We start from the raw sequence: 14,396 nt of genomic DNA on the forward strand, positions 1-14,396 counted from the left end.
ATCTACACAAACTAGATCGTAATGTTTGCCTCTTAAGCTTTTTGTTTGCATAGGTCCCATCAAATCTATATGTAGTGGTTCCAATGGTCTAGTTGTTTAGATTAGTTGCAACTAGGGATGTGAATCACGTAGCTTTATTCCCTTCAAGCACGCACCACATACTTTGGGCGTTACTCTCCATAAATTTGGCAATATTCTCACAAGCCTTTGTAGATTCTTAAAATGTACATGGCCCAACCTCTCATGCCATAACTCACGATCTAAAGAGCTAATTCTGTTGCAAGTCAAAGATTCTATCAACCTATAACAATTATCGAACATCTTGACACATTCTATAACCAATTGATCTAACTTGCAAGTCACTTTAAATTTTTTATTTTATGAAGTTCACTGGCATACCTTGATCATACAACTCATTGACATTAACCAAGTTGGCTTTCAAACCTTCAACAAGGAATATGTTATGGAGTCATGGCATTCCTTATACGTCGAGTACTCTCTTTCCAAGTATTCTTCATTTTTTACCATTTTCGAAAGTTGCATCACCTTTATGGTTTCTTGGAATTCTTTAAGGCAACTTTTATTTCTAACCATATGCTTAAAACTTCCACTATTGAAGTATCATAAATGCTCAATGGAAGCCTTCAAAGATTGGTGTGAAACAATGATACATATTTGATATTCCTTTCACAAGACAAGTTTTTCTTTCTACCTTCGTCGCAGCTTGAGTTGCAATTGGAGATGCAATTGGTTGCTTTCTCTTGAGATCTTTCAAAAACTTGTAACAACTAGACCTGATATGACTCGGGGTACCACAATAGTGGGAAAAAATTACTGTTGCATCTATGACTATTTTTAGTGTGAACAATCTATGGCTTCTTAAAGCATCACTTGATTTGCAATTTCTTGGTTTTGAAAAAAACTGTAGGAGTATTGTATTGTCACTTTTGTGAACATAACATAGTTCACCTCGGTCTGATTCTCTTTTTGCAATGTTCTTTATTTTCATATTTCAACATCATATTATCATTATTAAGTTTTTATATATACCGCATACCTGATCCCATTTTTCTAGTGTATGCTTGTAGGTTTCCATAAAGTCTTTAGTAGACTCAACACCATTGTCTCCGTCGTTGCCATAGCAACTGTTTGAGTCAATTACAATTACTGGAAAAAATTTAGAAGTGAAAGCCACATAATTACTTAAATGCTCATTATCTTCTTATGGCTTACTGAAAGAACCATCATCACTCTAGATTACACAATAAGATATCTTTTACTTTAGTGTATTGTGACACTCAGCTTGGACATACCCATACACCTAACACTCATAACACTGATGCTTTTTCTTTTCTTCTTGGGAGCTTCATCATTGATTACAACAAGTTTTCCTTTTCATTTGTTAAAGTTACAACATCTTTCAAAGTTTTTGCTATTCCTTGTAATATTCTTGAATGCCCTATTAAAATTTTTGGTCAGAAGGGTTTATTACTCAGCAAATCCGTAATTCTTTCAATAGAAAGCCTATAAACATTTTATAGGGGTAGACCAATCAAAATACAATGTTTAGGGGCATTTTGATCCAAAATTTTAGGTTGTAATCAAATGTTAAAAGTCATTTTGGCTGATAACTGAATAGAGGTTGTTACCTTTACTTTTCATTCATCTTTTTAGCTTTCTAGTTATCTTATTCTTCATTTTTCTAGGGTTTAGTTTCAACTTTTTTCTAGTTTTAATGTTAGTTAGTTAGTTTTTACTGTAGCTTGGTTTTATTTGTATTTTGTTACTCCAACTCTCTTTGTATTTTCAGTTTAATCTACAGTCATTAATATAACTCAGCTCCATTTTCTTTTCTTAGATAAAAATATGAACTTTAGTGTTATTTTTCACCATAATTGTTGCCAACTTCATCTTCTTCAAGTAACTATAAAGAAAACTCTAAGATTTTTTTAACCCTTTTGTTGTGCTTATTTTAATGTATGATTTGAATGTATATTGGGTTGTTACTTGTATGGAAATGATGATGAGTAGCTAAATCTATGGTGGCTGGTTGATGGAAATACTACTTGGTTAGTTTTTGGTACATAGACTAAATCATAAAAACTAGACTAAATCGAATAAACTTCAAAACTTATAACTGACGCCTTTACAAGAAAACTTAGATAGGTGATACCGATAAGAGATCCTATTGAGCACCGATTTGGTTGTCCCGAGTTAGTTTGGTGAGGTCTAGAAATAAACTGGACTAATTTGTTTAATTGGGTAAAATAGAGACAGAAAGGTGAAATTGAGCCAATTAGAAGTTTAGGCTTTTTATATCCCTAACCCGAAGACTAATCAGTAGCATATAAGTCAACTAACCAACCGTTGCTGTTGATTTGAATTGATAATTGCTTAATTTTTTTTTTGTTTTACAATTTCGTCATTTTTAATGTTAGGTAGTCAATTAGAGTAATTAACTCTTGATCATGGATTGTCGTAATATAGCACTTGACAAGTAGTTAACTAGAATTCTTGGTTGCATATCACTTAGTCCCCGAACTCTCTTGGGTTCGATCCTTGGAATACTTGGGTGTTCTGTTGTAACACTACAAATGTTACAACTCGACCTGTCACACTTTTAGTACTGTAACAGCCCATTTTTCAGTGGTGTTGAAAATAATAGTTTCGGGTAGGGGTGTGCATAATTCGGGTAAAATTGAAAAAATTCGGTTAACTGACCGAATTCGGTTAATCGGTCGGTTAACCGAATTTTTTCGGTTGGGAGTCGGTTAATTTTTTATGATTTTTCGGTTAACGGTTAATTCGGTTTGAAACCGATCGGTTAACCGAAAAAATCAATAAATAAAATTATCCAACCCAACCCAATAAAACTAAAACTAAAGTCTACCCAATTACCAACCCAATAAAAATAAAACTAAAGTCTAACTCTTAAGTATCTACCCAATTACACTCTTTTTTTTTTGTAGGTTTAATGCAAATGAAGATTTTTTGGAGAGAAGAAATGAATATAAATAGAGAATATTAAAGACTTACATTTCAACTATGTGTTAATTTCAAGAATTATGTAATGTTTTTAATTATGTAGTGATTCAAAGACTTACGTAATATTTTTAATTATGTAGTATGTAGTGATTCAATTCGGGTAATTCGGTTAATTCGGTTAATTTTTAACCAAAAATAAAAACCATACAATTTTCGGTTAATTCGATTAATCGACCTAATTAACCGAAAAAATTTCGGTTCGGTTAAATTTTTTTGAAAAAAATTCGGTTCGGTTAACGGTTAAAAATTTTGGAAGGTCGGTTAATTCGGTTATAGCTATTTCGGGTCGGTTAACCGAATGCACACCCCTAGTTTCGGGGCCACAAATTCGACGAGTGAGCTCGTAAATATTATTATTTAATATTTACAAGCCAAATATAGTATTATAATAAAATTTTATTTGATAATTTATGTTATTTAAACAAATAATTAGGTTCAATTGGTAAATCCTTAAAGTCAAGTGGTTTTGGATAATGAAGATCCAGGACCTCGTTTCTATAAATTGAGCTGTAAATAGTTTATTAAATATTTTTCAGAGTGTTATTAGGGTCATATTAAAATTTAGTTAAGAAATTTTAATGTTTAGATAGTTAATTAATTGAAAAGGACTAAATTGTAAAAGATGTGAAACTTAATAGCTATAGATTTATTTTTATTAAATGGATATAAAAGCATGAAATAAGGGCCTTAAGTAGTAATTCAACTTATTTTAAGTTTATTGGATGATCATGGCTTGGCATTTGGTGAAATTTGGTTTAATATTTAAGGTTAAAATAGTAATTAGTTAATTTAACTTAAAATTAAGTAATGAAAAGGTATCATCTTTTTCACTTGGAGAAGGGGATGGCCAAAACACCATCTTTTGCTTTAGCTTAATCTAGCTAACTCGGGGGTCAAATTATAAAATTGTAAAATTTTATATATTATGCCATGGATGAATTTGATATGTTTATGGAGTTTTATGGTAGATTGTTAAGTTTGTTGTTAAATAGACATATTTTGTTAAGTAATTTTTTTTATGATTTTAAGGTTTAGAGACTTATTTATAAAAATTGTAAAATTAAAGGAAACTATTGTAAATTATTGATAAACTTGGGTTGTTATAATATTAGGTAAAAATTGGATGGCATGATTTATGGTTAAAAATGGTGAAATTACAAGTTTCGGGTTTAGGGACTAAATTGCATAAAAGGTAAATTTTGAGGGTAATTTTGTAAATTTCTATTATTATGGGTTATAATCTAAATTAATTATTTTAAATACTAGAACGAGATTAATTGAATAAAATTATTTATCTAGATCAAGAAACAACTCAAACAGACACTAATCGCGGAAAAACCAAAATAGCGGATTAGTCGTTGGATCACATTAGGGCATTGTTTTGGTATAGATAAGTTTGTATAAAGTTAAATTATTTTTATATGGTGTTTTAAATGAGTTACTATAAATAATTATGTGAATTAAAATCTTGATTTGTAAATTGTTTGGAAATGGATAGTATGGATTGATTTGTAAGGTTAGTTTATTTAAAGCTTGTAATTGAGAAATGTGAAAATCGTGGTGATATACAGAAATGTTATAATGTAATGGAAGTAAAGGATTTAAGACATAAAAGTCCTGTTTGAACCTTAATAATTATTAGGATACAAATGACATGTCATTAGGGTTTATACGATTTCGGGTGCTGATCTTGAATGTCCTACCGATGGCTGAGGTCCTGCATTTGTTGCAGATTCCCCACAGCTTGTGTGAGCAATATCATGTAGCTAACATTCTGACCCATAGCTCGTGTGAGTGAGCCTGTTTTACAGCTTGTGTGAGCACTATTGAAAAAGGAAATGTTATGATTACATGAAAAGGCATACTAGCATTCCCGAGTATCTGATGAAATTCTAGATAGTTTAATGAGTAAGTAAAGATTAATGGAAAGACATGTATAAAAACTTAATGTACTAATGTTCATATGAAACGGAAAGATGAATATGCACATATGCAATGAAAAGGATGAGAATTTATCATGCGACGGATGAAATATGCATGGAATTTATTTCTTAACATATGATATGTTTCATAGATGTTATGTTTACTTATTATTTACTAACTATGTGGACCCAAATGAGTAGAATGTGAAATGGATATATATATGTAATGGATGATTTATAAAACCTAAATGTTTATTAGGTATATGACATGATTTACTATGTTATAGTATGTATGATATATGAAGTTTGAGGCGTGAAAGGTAATGAAAATAAAAGTACATAGTATATGATGAAAATGATTGATGAATTTGAAAAGCTTGAGATGTTATATGCCTTATTTGGTTAAATTTATATGTGCATTGCTTCACCTAGTAATCTTGTGAGGTGTTGCATATAGGAGAATAGAATTTGGACTATGGCTAAATGGAATCATTTATGGTTGTTTAATTAATGCATTTGGTAAGTTTAAGTTTCGTTATACAAACTTACTAAGCATTAATTGCTTACCTAGTTGATTTTCTTTGTTTCTTTAAGTCATCGGAAAGCTCAGTTAGTTGGAAATTGTGTCAGAGCACAATCACACTATCTAATGATCCATATTGGTAAATTTTGGTTATTTTGGCTGATGGTTATAAATGACATGTAATAGGGTTATAAATGTAGTCTTGGTAATTGGTTTGTTTTTAAATGGTGCCAAGTTCATTTATTTTCATATCTTCCAATGAAAGCTTATAAATGATGTGTATTCATATGAGATGATAGTAACTATGCATGCACTCATGTGAGTAGAGTGAAGATGATTGTGTGGTATGGTTATTTGGCATGTATAGGCTAGTTACCACTTAGTATTTTGATGTTTGAGTTAGTATGTTTGGATTGCTACCAAACTTATGCATATGTTAATATGGCTATATAAATGTATGTATATGTTTGTGACTTTGGACCATCTTAAAATGCCTTGTAAATATGTGTTTTGTGTTCATTTATATGTGGTAGAAGTGGTATAATGATGGTGTAAGCATAGGAATATATGTTTAGATTATAATGCATGTTTGAATGAATTGAATAGAATAATGATTGAGGTGTCGTTTAAATGGCATATTGGTTAGAAATAGGTTGAATGTGATTTTGTCATGTTTATAGATGTTTTGAGGTATGTTTTATGTATGTTAATGATGGTTGAACTGGTAAATCTTTGTATGCAGGTTTTGGGCTTGAAATAACTTGATTTAGGGGTAACTTTTGCTACACACGGCCTAAGACACAAGCTGCCACATGACCGTGTGCCACACACAGTCACCCCACATGGCCGTGTGTCATTTAAATTTTTTAGGTGCAAGGTGAACCACACGGACTCAGAGAGTTACATGGCCTAACGACACAGCCATGTGACCCAACTTCGTATACACACATGGGCGAACACATGGGCTGGGACACGGCTGTATGACCCCTATTTTCAAAATTTTTAACTTTTTCCTAAAATTTCTTATTTGTTTCAAATTAGTCCTGGCTTGTTCTTAAACTATTTTTAGGGCCTCAAATGCTTGATTTAAGGTCCAAATGTGTATGTTTACTAAGATTGTAATGAGTTCTGGTAATTAATAACAAATGGTATTATTGATATATTTTGAAGTAAATTATTCTGATTTGTATTGTAATGCTCTGTAACTCTAATTCGACAACGGAGAAGGGTTAGGGGTGTTGTAAGTATACAGCTAGATTATAATTGTTTTTGTGTTGATGAATAGCCTTAGTGCATACATGCCGGGGCGCAATCAATTAATCTTAAAGGTTAGTAGATATCCAATGAGTTTACCGATTTTCATTGTGTCGATATCTTTGACCTTTTTTAAGCCAGTCACATTGATCGCAAAACGTTTAAGAAATAACCTTAAAATCTTCCTAACCAGCATAACATTTGAATACACAAAGAGCAAAAGCTTGGTCAGAGATATCATGAAGTGTTGCATGAAAATTAGACAAGGATTTACCATCAAGAATTTTGACTTTGAGAATTCCAAACTTGATCGTTAACATTTGAAGTTTGATTATTTAGTAGTGGAAGTTCCTTCACATATTGTCTCTAATATTTTCCAAGCTTTTCATGGAGTAGTGTGCTTGGAGTTCTTTCTAAACTCTTGAAGGTCATCATTGTTGAAAATAACATGAAAGCTTTCAAGTGTGTATTTATCAACTTATCTTCCTTAATGATCCATGTAATTTACATCAACAGTAGAAGGCTCCTAACTAGACAACATCACTTTCCAATCTCACTTATCCAAAGACTTGATAAATGTCATCATCTTGCCTTTCCAATAGCATAGTTGGAACTATCAAGTATAGAGAGCCTTTAAATTGAGCTTCCTTTCACATTTAATGAACTAAATAACAAGATCTTCAACTAATACATCAAGTGCCTAGCTCTGATACCAGTTATTAGTGTTGAGTTGCTTGTCAGTTATATGTTAAGTTACAACTAGAGTACCAACTAAAAGAGTAAAAAGTAGAGGTGGACACAAAAAATTGGTTACGTAGTTGAAAACCTTTTCTTATGTTTGTGGGACATTATCCAAAGAGAAGTCTACAATTAAAAAATAGTACAAATTGTGGTTTAAGCTCAACCCACTCACCGAGTTCCAAACTCACACCTATACATAAAGTAAGATCACTTTCCCCACTAAGACTTTCTTCCCCTTGAAAGCATAGCTACAAAATGATCATGAAAATAATTTTGTTTACATGTGTTATGTATTAAAACAAGTTCCTCTTGATGAACAAAATAAGTGTTTTTATTTCGTACATAATCATATAGACAAGTCTTCTTCAAATAGGCATTGCAGACTTATAATCTTCAGCTACGGTGAATGAGATATGCTATTGGAATTGTACTTCAATTAATCTTAGATATGACATCAATTAAGTAGAGATATTCTCCATCTAAATTTCTATAGAAACTAAATCTCCTTAATTATGGTAACTCAATCACATATAAATTGTTCAAATAAAGTTGTTGATTGACCGATATTCAACAAGATTAAATCTATAGAATTGTTGCTCAAAATTCTTAATGAAATGTAAGAAATAAAACAAAATTTTTTCAGTAAAAAAAATATGCCAACATATATGATAAATTGCACAACTGTCTAGTTACTAAATGACTTGCAACTGACGGTGCAACGAGTACTAACAAATTGCTTTATCCACTTCTGTGTTCATGGATGTTTAAATAATATTTAGATATGTTGAACATGATATGATTACAAGGCACTGAAAAAAAAAACATTATGTAAACACAATACTACATGACATGGAAAAGAAACACAAACACGATTGAAAATATGTCAAAATCTAAGAAAATTAAAAATTATTAAATTATTAAAAGTTATATAAATATAAAAAAATTTAAAACACAAATATGAAATAAATAAAAAAAACATATGAATCAATAATTGCCAAGCCTAAATATTAATACCATCTTCTACCTAAATGTGCTCGTGTTTCAAGCCGGGCTATAACTAAAAAACTTTTGAAATTCATTATCAAAGTCCATTCGAGTTAGGTGAGGACCAATCATAATAGTCTTGGTATTTTGACAAAGTTTGAATCCTAGAGTTGACATTGTTAGGAGAGCTTTACCTAAATACCACCATTGACCTAAACATAACTAAGCTTAAACCATAAAATGAATGAAAACACTTGTGGTTGTGCCAAAAAATGTTTGTAAAATATTAAATTTAAATAAAATGTTAATTTTATTAGTTTCAAGCCAAACGAAGTTAATCTAAACTAAAATTCACTATGCTGTAATCCTATTTTTGAATATGCCTAAAATTTATGTTGTGTTTAATTGAGTTGATGTCACTCATTGATCATATCTCATATTAGTTGGGAAATTATTAAAAACTCTCACACCATGCCAATACACCCCTAATCAGTGGGCCCCACTTAAGCCCCATTTATTCCGTTGTTTGGTTCATGGTAATGCTATTACGGGTGTAATCCATTACTGCCCTAATCGGTGAAATTCACCGATTTCTAATCCGTCTCTTTTGCTCAGTTTAGGTGCTGCTTCACTTTACCCTCCCTGTTTTATCCTCTGCCTCTTCTGTTCCCCTTTGCCGTCAAGAAGGAGATTCAAGATGAAACGGATAGAGAAACTGGCCGAACCAAGCAAATCTCCAGTGTTCCAATTCATCTTAGGCGTTGTCATGTTCTGATTCATATTTCCTTTGACTTAGATATTGGAAGGCAAATCTTATCGCCTGAAATTCCCTTGGGTTGGTGTCGTGAATCGCTCACAAGCAGATATTAACAAGAATGTTGATATGATTGCTGCTCGACGTAGAGAGCGTGAGTATTTTTCTACTACGCCTGAATATAGGCATCTTGCTCATAGAATGGGTTCTGAGCATCTTGCTAAGATGCTTTCAAAGGTAATCTATAGGGCGTTTATTTCTTTTTTCCTTTTTTTGTACTTTTTATCCTATACTTTCTTGTAAAGGACAAGATGATACTGGGTTTAGTGCTATCTTTTCTTAAGTTGTATTAACTTTGTCATACTGGTTAATGTCTCAGCATTTGGAAACTGTTATCAAGTCTAGAATCCCTGACATTCAGTCCCTTATTAATAAAACAATTGATGAACTTGAAACCGAATTGAGTCGCCTTGGAAAGCCTATTGCGGTGATCGGTGTAAATGTGCTCTTGTGTGTGGATTTTGGAATTCTTTGGCTATTCCACTTGCGTTGATTATTAGTTATAAGCTCTTTAGGAATTCTTGATGATTGAGATGCTTATACAAGGGAAGTTGTACACAATTATGGAGATTTTCCGTCTTTTTATCAAAATTTGAGAGAACATTTGGATGGGGTGTATGTATCACGTCTTGTTTTACCTTCCTTAATACACTGTCTTTAACATCATTCAATTTTGCTAATTTTGTTAGAGATTTTGTCTTGACTTTCAATGTTGTTCACGAGCGTCTTGGTGGTGATAAGGTTTACAATGTTTTCGACAACCAACTTCCCGCCGCTTTGAAAAGGTTGAAATTTGACAGCAACTATCAATGGAGAATATTAGGAAGCTCATTCTGAAGGCGATGGAAGGCGATGGCTATCAACCACATTTAATAGCTCTGAACAAGGATACCGTCGTTTGATTGAATCTACTTTAGTTACTATCGAGGTCCGATTGAGGTCATTGTTGATGCAAGATGAAAGTAAATTTTAGAAAAAATGCTATATCTGTTGTCGAAACCGTTTTTTTGAAAACAAAAATTTTAGTTGTCGACTTTAAAAACAAAACTGGAGTCGCCACCGATCTTTTATTAAGGTGTGATCGGCCCACCTCAAAAATAATTTTGGTCTGCGAAATTTGAGAAAACAGGTTCGGAGTCGATTCGCATACGAAGAAGGATTAGCACCCTCGTAACGCCCAAAATTGGTACCAAATTGATTTTTTTAATGCCTTGGTGTCGAAAATTTGAAAAGATTTTAAAAGGAAACTTTTTATTTCATGAATGAATCAAAATAATAAGACATTCTTATTTCAAAGAAATAAAACACCACACTCGATGAGTTAGGGCACAATGTTTTGAATCTTCAAAATACCGAATATTGCCTTTTGTTTTGAAAATTCTTATTTGAGAAGTCAAAATATCAGGACCAGTAAGTTAGGACCCAACATTTTGAATCCCCGAGAATAAGCTTCATTTGAAATTTGTAAATTTATTGCAAAACAAATACTTGGCTTTCTAAATTCATCGAAAAATAATCGCAATCCAGTAAGTTAGGACACGATCTTTCACGAGAATCATGAATGCCAAATATTTTGGAATTTATAAAATAGGATGATTTAAATACTTTGAGAAAATCAAAATATATATTTTTAAAAGGGATGCTAAAAGGGTTAAGGTATAACATGAAACGGATACTCTAATTTCAAACATATATGAATAAATATTTACAAATATATATACAAATAGGTATAATTTACAAATAAGTTTACAAATATGTGTACGCATATATATCTAACACACATATACAAGAATACCTGTAAAAAGAAGGAATGGAATAAATCAAATAAATAATAATAAAAACACGTATTGAAAAGAAAATAAAAGTATAAAAATATGCACATGTATATGCACAAAAATAGGAAAATGCATATGTATTGTAAAATATGAGTGTACATACATATATATATTTATTTATAAAAACTATGAAAACAAAAAAAACAAATATATAAATTATGCACGTATTAAAATATGTACATGTACGTGTACATATATGAATGCAAACAACTAGAAGAACAAACTAATATATGAAAAAAAATATAAAAGTATGTGGATATGTATGCATTTAAAAATAATAATAATAAAAGAAATGTATAAGTATATATATATAATGTAAAATATATGAGTAAAAAACAATAAATAAAGACGTATGTAAAATGCATGCATTTTAAGAATATATATATATTGTATAAAGAATTACGCATATATGCACTATATATAAAAAAATTGTATACGAATATAGAAATAGTAATAAATGATAATAAATAATATAGTAATGATTCTAAAAATAAAATTTGAAAAAAAAAATAAAATAAAAATTACGGGAAAAAAGAGAATAAATAAAAAAATGAAATTAAAATAGAACAGGGACCAATCTGCGACGCACGCATTATATGGGGGGCCCAAATGGAAATAATCCGCCTCCCTAAAACGCTGCACCGCAATGGGGACCGATTTGAAACAAGGTAAAAACATTTGGGCCAAATTAAAAAGAAATAATTGACTTAATAAAACATGGCACAAAGGGAAAGGACTTATTGCGCAATTCTCCCGTTGAAGATTGATATGCGCGGACCCCCAAACTAAACAGTGCATCATTGCTCAGTTTTAAGTTAAAAAAAAAACAAATTTAGGCTTTGAAGAAGAAACTACTTCTTTTGGGGTTTTCTTAACCCTTTGGCCACCGTTCAGCCCACGTCCCGATTTCGTCGGAGGAGACACTAGCTCGACGACTCCGGCGAAAGGTAAGTCTCCCTTTTTCTTTCTTTTTCGTATTTTAAAGAAAAGAAATAAAAGATAATAATGAAATAAAAACAAAATATAATGAAAGAACAAAACTCTCCTTCCCTTTTTTATCATTACATGCGCAGGAACAAAATGAAAAAAAAATAACTAAAACACTTCTAATAATCACCTCAAAAACTGATATTTGCTCTATTATATATATTTTCCTCTGTATTTTTTTTCGTCCCCCCCTTTTTTACAAAACGAAACGGCATTATATAGCCCAAGAATGAAAGAAAAAACAAATATGATTACTGCTTTTGCTGTTTCTTCTCTTTGGGACTCTTTGAGTCCGCATTTTTGTAGGTGTCGTGGAGAGCACGTGGAGGTGACGGCTTCGAGACGTGCGGTGGCTGGAGAGTGGCTGCTGTTGAGAGCAGCAGCTGGTGTTTTTTCTGTTTAGGATTTCTGTTTTTTTTGGACTAGGTTTAGTTTGGGCTTAGTGTTTGGGTCTTGGGCTGGGGTCAATTGGGTATTGGGTTTTAATTTTATTGGGCCCGGGCATATTTGGGCTCTACATCTGTCATATTCAATTTGGCATGCCAAGATCATCTGGTTTTCTTTTTATTTCAGCATCAGTTCAGTTGTGATTCTTAAAAAACATTTTTTTTCTTTCAAGTATCAAGATTCTTGCTATCCTCTACTATTTAGTTGTCTTACATAAAAAATGTTGATAATTTTTAACTGCTATTAAGGTCTCGGTTTACTAGGGATCATGTTGGTCATAGACTGATGCTTCAAATTGGATTGATTTCATTTGTTACATTTTTCAGACTCATTCCATTCTGAAGGATCTGGTTCACAAGGCTATGAGTGAAACTCCGGTATGTTCCCATCTTTGCTTATATTGTTCATGTACCAAAGAAATTTTGCCTGCTATTTTTCTATCTTTTGACATTGAGTTTAGTATTCTTCAATGTTTATAAGAGTCAACATGGTTTGGTTTTCTGGAGTTAAAGCAATATCCTGCACTCAGAGTAGAGGTGGGAAATGCTGCGATCGAGTCTCTTGAAAGAATGAGGGATCAGAGCAAAAAAGCAACACTTCAACTGGTTGATATGGAATGTTGTTACCTTACAGTTGAGTTCTTCCGAAAGCTTCCTCAAGATGTGGATAAGGGTGGTAGTGCTACGCAATCAATATTTGACCGATACAATGACTCCTACCTGAGGAGAATTGGTAGGTTCATATACGCAAAAAGTTAAGGATGAATCTCAATTGTTTGAAACTTAATCGAATGATACTATTATTCAATGTATTTTATTTCTGATAATGGGTTTCTAACAATGTATGAGCAGGAAGTACAGTTTTGTCTTACGTAAATATGGTCTGCGCTACTTTGCGCCACTCGATTCCAAAGTCCATTGTTTATGTCAAGTCCGTGAAGCTAAAAGAAGCCTGCTTGACTTTTTCTACATGGAATTGGAGAAACTGGAGGTGAGAGATGTCCTCTCTTAACCAACTTACCGTCTGTTACTTATTTTGGTGAAACTGATGATCAGTGAATGATTTCTGGGAAATTTCTTTTGTAGCAAAAACGATTATCGGCATTACTGAATGAGGATCCAGCAATCATGGAACGCCGATCCGCTCTTGCGAAGAGACTGGAATTATATAGGAGTGCACAAGCTGAAATCGATACGGTCACTTGGTCGAAGTAAGAGTGGGTAAATTTAGATCCATGGGGCATGGTATTGGGATCTGTTTTGTTGTATTTTCGTTAAAGCAATATATTTTTTACCATATTTTAGAATGCAAACATCATTTGTTGTGTATTCTGAGTTTCTTTAAAGCTGTATAATATGCAAATGTTTTGCCACTTTATCGCTTATGTGATTTTTCATTCATTAATTTAAGCATCCGAACACATTTTGGAAATAACTTGAGTCTGACCCAAATACCTCTCGATTTTTTCTTTTTTCTTTTTGCAATTTATTAATTTAAGCATTTTTTAGATAAATTTTAAAATTACTAGATAAATCCTCTTCCCATGCTTCGGAAAATTAGTCATATTTTGACTAAGATATTTATATTGGAATATAATGATTTGATTCTAAATTAGTCATATTTTGAATAAGATATATAAATATATAATAATTTGACTCAAGAAAATTAACTTGGAAGGTTTTTCGATATAATGTTCGAATCACTCAACTTCTAAATACAATAATACAAACATACAATAAATTAATACATGATATAAAAATAATATCAAAAATAATATGAAAAATAAATTAATACATGCAATAAATTAAAGCATATAAGCGATGCATAATTCAATTTTAACCAAT

The 14,396-nt window shown here is 31.7% G+C and overlaps 1 pseudogene; it reads left to right on the forward strand.

The window, feature by feature from the left end:
- Window positions 1–13,924, forward strand: part of LOC105793149 (dynamin-related protein 5A-like) — a 20,145-nt pseudogene extending 6,221 nt beyond the window's left edge.
- Window positions 13,925–14,396: the final 472 nt, after the last annotated feature.

The sequence above is a fragment of the Gossypium raimondii genome, chromosome 9, assembly GCF_025698545.1.
Source record: "Gossypium raimondii isolate GPD5lz chromosome 9, ASM2569854v1, whole genome shotgun sequence".
NCBI classification, from domain to species: Eukaryota; Viridiplantae; Streptophyta; class Magnoliopsida; order Malvales; family Malvaceae; genus Gossypium; species Gossypium raimondii.